Here is a 10,000-nt window from a genome sequence, read left to right on the forward strand (position 1 = left end):
GAGGAGATGGAGAGGATGGTGGGTGTCATTACAGGAGGAGATGGAGAGGATGGTGGGTGTCATTACAGGAGGAGATGAAGAGGATGGTGGGTGTCATTACAGGAGGAGATGGAGAGGATGGTGGGTGTTATTACAGGAGGAGATAGAGGATGGTGGGTGATATTACAGGAGGATGCTGGGTGTCATTACAGGAGGAGATGGAGAGGATGGTGGGTGATATTACAGGAGATGGCGGATCTGAGAGGTGAGCGGAGGAGGTGGAATGGTAAACCACACTACTAGTCTGAGCCCCCCCAGCAGATAGCTAGTGACCCACTTCCCAGAGTCTCACAGGTGTCTTGAACGTCCCAATCGGTTCCAAAAGGCAGGTCAACACTCAGTAAAAGCCCTCATAAAAACACAGACTACCCCGAGGCCAGAGATGCTTTCAGCAGCACGGACACGGACGCTAGACTAGCTACCCTTGAAGAGACGTACTGGAGGACTTTGAGAAGGACACCAGTGGAACACCTTGAAGTGAGAGGGGAGGAGTGGGGGGGAGGAGTGGGGGGGGGGGGAGGAGGAGGAGTGAGGAGCAAGGGGGGAGGAGGAGTGAGGAGCGAGGGGGGAGGAGTGAGGAGCGAGGGGGGAGGAGCGAGGAGTGAGGAGCGAGGAGCGAGGGGGGAGGAGCGAGGAGGGAGGAGCGAGGAGCGAGGAGCGAGGAGCGAGGAGCGAGGAGCGAGGGGGGAGGAGCGAGGAGCGAGGAGCGAGGGGGGAGGAGTGAGGAGCGAGGGGGGGGGGGAATGAGGAGCACGGGGGAGGAGTGAGGAACGAGGGGGAGGAGTGAGGAACGAGGGGGGAGGAGCGAGGGGGGAGGAGTGAGGAACGAGGGGGGAGGAGTGAGGAGCGAGAGTGGATGAGGAGAGTGAGGGGGGGTGAGGGGGGCGTGAGGGGGAGGAGTGAGGAGTGAAGGGGGAGGAGTGAGGGGAGTAACAGGAAGGATGTTGGGGGTTTATTATGGACAATACCAACACAGATGAATTCTTTCTTTCACTGCAAAATCTGAGCGTCGACATTTCTAATCGTCCTATTTATTACAGGCCAGAAACAAGACCAGACAGACAGAGACAAAGACAGGCAGACAGAGAAACAGACAGACAGAGACAGGCAGACAGAGACAGGCAGAGCCAGGCAGACAGACGGACAGAGCCAGGCAGACAGACGGACAGAGCCAGGCAGACAGACGGACAGAGCCAGGCAGACAGACGGACAGAGCCAGGCAGACAGACGGACAGAGCCAGGCAGACAGACGGACAGAGCCAGGCAGACAGACGGACAGAGCCAGGCAGACAGACGGACAGAGCCAGGCAGACAGACGGACAGAGCCAGGCAGACAGACGGACAGAGCCAGGCAGACAGACGGACAGAGCCAGGCAGACAGACGGACAGAGCCAGGCAGACAGACGGACAGAGCCAGGCAGACAGACGGACAGAGCCAGGCAGACAGACGGACAGAGCCAGGCAGACAGACGGACAGAGCCAGGCAGACAGACGGACAGAGCCAGGCAGACAGACGGACAGAGCCAGGCAGACAGAGACAGGCAGACACACAGACACTGAGACAGACAGACAGGACAAAGGCCATGCAGGCTGTAGAAGTGGAGACAGTATTACAATCTCCCCTTTAGTCTACAGGGATGAGTTACCTCAGAAAGCCCTTAAGACAGACACAAAGCTATCAAAATGAAAATGGGCTTCCCAATGACCAACAACAACACATGGCAAGTTTAGTCCCAAACGGCCACTCCTATTGTGCACTACTTTCACTCAAAAGCATACAGGAGATCACTACAGGAATAAGGTTGCCATTTGGAACGCAGGCAGAGGCCTTTGGCGGCCGATCACCTCAGAGAGAATGTTCTTTCACTGGTCATCGCTTCACATCCATCCTAACGTCTGGAGGGTTAAACCCTCTCTCTCTTTGGGCATAATGACTTTTTTGGGGGGGGGGGGGGGGGGGACACCTGGTAGGTTTTGGAGGGGAGAAGGTTGAGTCTAGTAAATGCTGTTTTGATTACTTGGCTGGCGTCCCGCTGGTTCAGGGAATTAATGGCCCGGGCCAACAATGACCCCCGTCGTCTCCCGCAGGGCGCAGTGAAAGGACACGTCCCAAACGGAACCCTATTCCCTATATAGTGCACTACTTTAGACCAGAGCCCTATTGAACCCTATTCCCTATATAGTGCACTACTTTAGACCAGAGCCCTATAGAACCCTATTCCCTATATAGTGCACTACTTTAGACCAGAGCCCTATAGAACCCTATTCCCTATGTAGTGCACTACTTTAGACCAGAGCCTTATAGAACCCTATTCCCTATATAGTGCACTACTTTAGACCAGAGCCCTATAGAACCCTATTCCCTATATAGTGCACTACTTTAGACCAGAGCCCTATGGAACCCTATTCCCTATATATAGTGCACTACTTTAGACCAGAGCCCTATTGGCCCTGTTAGTGCACTACTTTAGACCAGAGCCCTATAGAACCCTATTCCCTATATATAGTGCACTACTTTAGACCAGAGTCCTGCCCTATAGAACCCTATTCTCTATATAGTGCACTACTTTAGACCAGAGTCCTATTGGCCCTGTTAGTGCACTACTTTAGACCAGAGTCCTATTGGCCCTGTTAGTGCACTACTTTAGACCAGAGCCCTATAGAACCCTATTCTCTATATATAGTGCACTACTTTAGACCAGAGCCCTATAGAACCCTATTCTCTATATATAGTGCACTACTTTAGACCAGAGTCCTATTGGCCCTGTTAGTGCACTACTTTAGACCAGAGTCCTATTGGCCCTGTTAGTGCACTACTTTAGACCAGAGTCCTATTGGCCCTGTTAGTGCACTACTTTAGACCAGAGCCCTATAGAACCCTATTCTCTATATATAGTGCACTACTTTAGACCAGAGTCCTATTGGCCCTGTTAGTGCACTACTTTAGACCAGAGCCCTATAGAACCCTATTCTCTATATATAGTGCACTACTTTAGACCAGAGTCCTATTGGCCCTGTTAGTGCACTACTTTAGACCAGAGTCCTATTGGCCCTGTTAGTGCACTACTTTAGACCAGAGTCCTATTGGCCCTGTTAGTGCACTACTTTAGACCAGAGTCCTATTGGCCCTGTTAGTGCACTACTTTAGACCAGAGCCCTATTGGCCCTGTTAGTGCACTACTTTAGACCAGAGCCCTATAGAACCCTATTCCCTATATATAGTGCACTACTTTAGACCAGAGTCCTATTGGCCCTGTTAGTGCACTACTTTAGACCAGAGTCCTATTGGCCCTGTTAGTGCACTACTTTAGACCAGAGCCCTATAGAACCCTATTCTCTATATATAGTGCACTACTTTAGACCAGAGTCCTATTGGCCCTGTTAGTGCACTACTTTAGACCAGAGTCCTATTGGCCCTGTTAGTGCACTACTTTAGACCAGAGCCCTATAGAACCCTATTCCCTATATATAGTGCACTACTTTAGACCAGAGTCCTATTGGCCCTGTTAGTGCACTACTTTAGACCAGAGTCCTATTGGCCCTGTTAGTGCACTACTTTAGACCAGAGCCCTATAGAACCCTATTCTCTATATATAGTGCACTACTTTAGACCAGAGTCCTATTGGCCCTGTTAGTGCACTACTTTAGACCAGAGTCCTATTGGCCCTGTTAGTGCACTACTTTAGACCAGAGCCCTATTGGCCCTGTTAGTGCACTACTTTAGACCAGAGCCCTATTCCCTATATAGTGCACTACTTTAGACCAGAGCCCTATAGAACCCTATTCCCTATATATAGTGCACTACTTTAGACCAGAGTCCTATTGGCCCTGTTAGTGCACTACTTTAGACCAGAGCCCTATTGGCCCTGTTAGTGCACTACTTTAGACCAGAGCCCTATAGAACCCTATTCTCTATATATAGTGCACTACTTTAGACCAGAGTCCTATTGGCCCTGTTAGTGCACTACTTTAGACCAGAGTCCTATTGGCCCTGTTAGTGCACTACTTTAGACCAGAGTCCTATTGGCCCTGTTAGTGCACTACTTTAGACCAGAGTCCTATTGGCCCTGTTAGTGCACTACTTTAGACCAGAGCCCTATTGGCCCTGTTAGTGCACTACTTTAGACCAGAGCCCTATGGAACCCTATTCCAGAGTCCCATTGGCCCTGTTAGTGCACTACTTCAGACCAGAGTCCTATTGGCCCTGTTAGTGCACTACTTTAGACCAGAGTCCTATTGGCCCTGTTAGTGCACTACTTTAGACCAGAGTCCTATTGGCCCTGTTAGTGCACTATATAGGCAATAGGTTGCCATCTGGAACTCCTTCCCTACCTACTCTGTCACTTTGTACTTTATTTGAGTTCATTAAATAGGACGTGAACAGAGTGATTCCCGAAGACATTTTCATTCTTATCACTGTGTCTCTTCCCACTGCTGTGATGATCTGTTTTAATAGAAATCTCTGGTTCACCTTTAAGTGGGTACTCTTGTCTTTGTTGTAACTCGTCTACCTGGGAGACTCGTACCTGGTCTGTTTTATAATGGCTATAATGCTCTGCTATAAAGGAAGTCTACCTGGGAGTCTCGTACCTGGTCTGTTTATAATGGCTATAATGCTCTGCTATAAAGGAAGTCTACCTGGGAGACTCGTACCTGGGAGACTCGTACCTGGTCTCGTCTGTTTTATAATGGCTATAATGCTCTGCTATAAAGGAAGTCTACCTGGGAGACTGTAGTCCTGTAAGGCTGTTCATAGCAGAGTGCTGTAGTCCTGTAAGGCTGTTCATAGCAGAGTGCTGTAGTCCTGTAGTCCTGTTCATAGCAGAGTGCTGTAGTCCTGTAAGGCTGTTCATAGCAGAGTGCTGTAGTCCTGTTCATAGCAGAGTGCTGTAGTCCTGTAAGGCTGTTCATAGCAGAGTGCTGTAGTCCTGTAGTCCTGTTCATAGCAGAGTGCTGTAGTCCTGTAAGGCTGTTCATAGCAGAGTGCTGTAGTCCTGTAAGGCTGTTCATAGCAGAGTGCTGTAGTCCTGTAAGGCTGTTCATAGCAGAGTGCTGTAGTCCTGTTCATAGCAGAGTGCTGTAGTCCTGTAAGGCTGTTCATAGCAGAGTGCTGTAGTCCTGTTCATAGCAGAGTGCTGTAGTCCTGTAAGGCTGTTCATAGCAGAGTGCTGTAGTCCTGTAAGGCTGTTCATAGCAGAGTGCTGTAGTCCTGTTCATAGCAGAGTGCTGTAGTCCTGTAAGGCTGTTCATAGCAGAGTGCTGTAGTCCTGTAGTCCTGTTCATAGCAGAGTGCTGTAGTCCTGTAAGGCTGTTCATAGCAGAGTGCTGTAGTCCTGTAAGGCTGTTCATAGCAGTGCTGTAGTCCTGTAAGGCTGTTCATAGCAGAGTGCTGTAGTCCTGTAGTCCTGTAGTCCTGTTCATAGCAGAGTGCTGTAGTCCTGTAAGGCTGTTCATAAGCAGAGTGCTGTAGTCCTGTAAGGCTGTTCATAGCAGAGTGCTGTAGTCCTGTAAGGCTGTTCATAGCAGAGTGCTGTAGTCCTGTAAGGCTGTTCATAGCAGAGTGCTGTAGTCCTGTAAGGCTGTTCATAGCAGAGTGCTGTAGTCCTGTTCATAGCAGAGTGCTGTAGTCCTGTAAGGCTGTTCATAGCAGAGTGCTGTAGTCCTGTTCATAGCAGAGTGCTGTAGTCCTGTAAGGCTGTTCATAGCAGAGTGCTGTAGTCCTGTAGTCCTGTTCATAGCAGAGTGCTGTAGTCCTGTAAGGCTGTTCATAGCAGAGTGCTGTAGTCCTGTAAGGCTGTTCATAGCAGTGCTGTAGTCCTGTAAGGCTGTTCATAGCAGAGTGCTGTAGTCCTGTAGTCCTGTAGTCCTGTTCATAGCAGAGTGCTGTAGTCCTGTAAGGCTGTTCATAGCAGAGTGCTGTAGTCCTGTAAGGCTGTTCATAGCAGAGTGCTGTAGTCCTGTAAGGCTGTTCATAGCAGAGTGCTGTAGTCCTGTAAGGCTGTTCATAGCAGAGTGCTGTAGTCCTGTAAGGCTGTTCATAGCAGAGTGCTGTAGTCCTGTTCATAGCAGAGTGCTGTAGTCCTGTAAGGCTGTTCATAGCAGAGTGCTGTAGTCCTGTAAGGCTGTTCATAGCAGAGTGCTGTAGTCCTGTTCATAGCAGAGTGCTGTAGTCCTGTAAGGCTGTTCATAGCAGAGTGCTGTAGTCCTGTAGTCCTGTTCATAGCAGAGTGCTGTAGTCCTGTAAGGCTGTTCATAGCAGAGTGCTGTAGTCCTGTAAGGCTGTTCATAGCAGTGCTGTAGTCCTGTAAGGCTGTTCATAGCAGAGTGCTGTAGTCCTGTAGTCCTGTTCATAGCAGAGTGCTGTGGTCCTGTAAGGCTGTTCATAGCAGAGTGCTGTAGTCCTGTAGTCCTGTTCATAGCAGAGTGCTGTGGTCCTGTAAGGCTGTTCATAGCAGAGTGCTGTAGTCCTGTAAGGCTGTTCATAGCAGAGTGCTGTAGTCCTGTAAGGCTGTTCATAGCAGAGTGCTGTAGTCCTGTAAGGCTGTTCATAGCAGAGTGCTGTAGTCCTGTAAGGCTGTTCATAGCAGAGTGCTGTAGTCCTGTAAGGCTGTTCATAGCAGAGTGCTGTAGTCCTGTTCATAGCAGAGTGCTGTAGTCCTGTAAGGCTGTTCATAGCAGAGTGCTGTAGTCCTGTAAGGCTGTTCATAGCAGAGTGCTGTAGTCCTGTTCATAGCAGAGTGCTGTAGTCCTGTAAGGCTGTTCATAGCAGAGTGCTGCAGTCCTATAAGGCTGTTCATAGCAGAGTGCTGTGAGGCCTCTTTAAGCTGAAAAGACAAATCGTTAGGGTTGCCATGGTACTGTAGTCCTATCCTTTCTGCTATGAGTCATAGTGGAAGATTCTGGGTGCTCCTGAAATGCCACTCTGTTCCCGATTTTTATAGTGGACTATTTTGGACTAGGGCTCTGGTCTAAAGTAGTGCACTACATAGGGAATAGGGTTCTATAGGGCTCTGGTCTAAAGTAGTGCACTATATAGAGAATAGTGTGCCATATGGAAAACAGTGTTCTCAGAGAGGCGAGCCAGATGTAGCCACTGTGACTGGGGGGGGGGGGGGTGTAGACATTTAAGATGCCCTGACCACCCAGAGTCCCACTAGGTAGAGGCACAAAGCCCCTTAATAACTACATGGGAAGAAAGAAATATATAAAATTAAGAACGAACTGAAAGCACTGAGTAAAACCCCCCCCCAAAAAAGTTGTAGTCCACAGCCCAGGGAAATGACCCAGTGCAGCACAGCCACAACAGGGACAGAAACTTTCCACGACGCCAACAAATCCCCTGACGGCACTTGGCTCCCAGTCATCCTTCAGTTAGAGGTGTTGATCAGAAGTTACATCGTTTTCGGGTAGCTCTCTGTTTCTAAGAAAAGACAAAAACACACTAAAACTGTGGCCAATTAATTCTGGGATATGCCCGAGTCAGAGGATTCACTGCAGTGCAGCTCACTGTATAATTGGGAAAGAGTTTTGTGAAGGAAGAGGGGAACTTGGTAATGTTATGAGGAAAACATGACTGCTCACAACTAAATGAAGCCAAGAGGGAGGAAGATTCCTTAACAAAGATAAAGTCAGACAGTCAGTCAGTTCCGCACAAATATATATATATTTTACCTCATGCAATTCAATACAATACAGAGTTAATGTCAACCCCAGAAGCACACAGTGGGTTGGAGTTGGAGTCCACAAAGTGGGTTGGAGTCCATCTATTTCAATAGTGTCAGCCTTGGGCCAAGGTTGGAGTTTCCAGAGTGTCAGCCTTTACCAAGGTTGGAGTTTCCAGAGTGTCAGCCTTGGACCAAGGTTGGAGTTTCCAGAGTGTCAGCCTTGTGCCAAGGTTGGAGTTTCCAGAGTGTCAGCCTTGTACCAAGGTTGGAGTATCCAGAGTGTCAGCCTTGGGCCAAGGTTGGAGTTTCCAGAGTGTCAGCCTTGTGCCAAGGTTGGAGTTTCCAGAGTGTCAGCCTTGTACCAAGGTTGGAGTATCCAGAGTGTCAGCCTTGGGCCAAGGGTAGGAGTTTCCAGAGTGTCAGCCTTGGGCCAAGGTTGGAGTTTCCAGAGTGTCAGCCTTGTACCAAGGTTGGAGTATCCAGAGTGTCAGCCTTGGGCCAAGGATGGAGTTTCCAGAGTGTCAGCCTTGGGCCAAGGTTGGAGTTTCCAGAGTGTCAGCCTTGGACCAAGGTTGGAGTTTCCAGAGTGTCAGCCTTGGACCAAGGTTAGAGTTTCTAGAGTGTCAGCCTTGGGCCAAGGTTGGAGTTTCCAGAGTGTCAGCCTTGGACCAAGGTTAGAGTTTCTAGAGTGTCAGCCTTGGGCCAAGGATGGAGTTTCCAGAGTGTCAGCCTTGGACCAAGGTTGGAGTTTCCAGAGTGTCAGCCTTGTACCAAGGTTGGAGTATCCAGAGTGTCAGCCTTGGGCCAAGGTTGGAGTTTCCAGAGTGTCAGCCTTGGACCAAGGTTGGAGTTTCCAGAGTGTCAGCCTTGGACCAAGGTTAGAGTTTCTAGAGTGTCAGCCTTGGACCAAGGATGGAGTTTCCAGAGTGTCAGCCTTGTGCCAAGGTTGGTGTATCCAGAGTGTCAGCCTTGGGCCAAGGATGGAGTTTCCAGAGTGTCAGCCTTGGGCCAAGGTTGGAGTTTCCAGAGTGTCAGCCTTGGGCCAAGGTTGAGGTTTCCAGAGTGTCAGAAATGGACCATGGTTGGAGTTTCCAGAGTGTCAGCCTTGGACCAAGGTTAGAGTTTCTAGAGTGTCAGCCTTGGGCCAAGGTTGGGGTTTCCAGAGTGTCAGAAATGGACCACGGTTGAAGTTTCCATAGTGTCAACCTTGGACCAAGGTTGGAGTTTCTAGAGTGTCAGCCTTGGACCAAGGTTGGAGTTTCCATGGTGTCAGCCTTGGGCCAAGGTTGGAGTTTCCAGAGTGTCAGAAATGGACCAAGGTTGAAGTTTCCAGAGTGTCAGCCTTGGACCAAGGTTGGAGTTTCTAGAGTGTCAGCCTTGGGCCAAGGTTGGAGTTTCCAGAGTGTCAGCCTTGGACCAAGGTTGGAGTTTCCATGGTGTCAGCCTTGGGCCAAGGTTGGAGTTTCCAGAGTGTCAGAAATGGACCAAGGTTGAAGTTTCCATAGTGTCAACCTTGGACCAAGGTTGGAGTTTCCAGAGTGTCAACCTTAGGCCAAGGTTGAAGTTTCCAGAGTGTCAGCCTTGGGCCAAGGTTGAAGTGGTGTAAATGAGTAACATGTGGGGGATTGAAGGTTAGAGCTCAATGGAAGTCCTTCCTTACAATGTCAAACGTCTCAGGAGCAGTATCCTTTACGAATGGACTCAAAGCTAACAGATCTTCACATGCTGTCCTACGGAGATAGGTCAAAACCAAAGTCATTTTATATATTCTACTAAACCTTTATTTAACTAGGCAAGTCAGTTAAGAACAAATTCTGGGACAATTGTGCGCCTGCCCTATGGGACTCCCAATCACGGCCGGTTATGATACAGACTGAATCAAACCAGGGTCTGTAGTGACGCTTCTAGCACTGAAATTGTGGTTTAGACTGCTGCGCCACTCAGGAGCCCTAACACCACCATGATAGAGGGGTAGAAGGGAGTATTAGAAATCTGGTATGGCTGGACAACGTGACGGGGCTTATGTCCCCAGACACTATGAAGATACAAGCGTCCTTCCTAACTCAGTTGCCGAAGAGGAAGGAAACTACTCAGGGATTTCACTACGAGGCCCAATGGTGACTTTAAAACAGTTGCAGTATTTAGTGGCTGTGACAGAGGAGACAACTGAGGATGGATCAACAACATTGTAGTTACTCCAAAATAGTACCCTAAATGACCGAGTGAAAAGTACAAATATACCAAAACATGCATCCTGTTTTGCAATAAGGCGCTAAAGGAGGAGGAGTGGTAAAATG

General features: G+C 49.1%; 1 protein-coding gene across 2 annotated transcripts in view; it reads right to left on the bottom strand.

Moving 5' to 3' along the window:
* diaph3 (diaphanous-related formin 3) overlaps window positions 1-10,000 on the bottom strand; it is a 228,149-nt gene that overhangs the window by 149,929 nt on the left and 68,220 nt on the right. The gene's annotated exons all lie outside the window — the stretch shown is intronic.

Source organism: Oncorhynchus kisutch, unplaced genomic scaffold, assembly GCF_002021735.2.
Source record: "Oncorhynchus kisutch isolate 150728-3 unplaced genomic scaffold, Okis_V2 scaffold3667, whole genome shotgun sequence".
Lineage (NCBI taxonomy): Eukaryota > Metazoa > Chordata > Actinopteri > Salmoniformes > Salmonidae > Oncorhynchus > Oncorhynchus kisutch.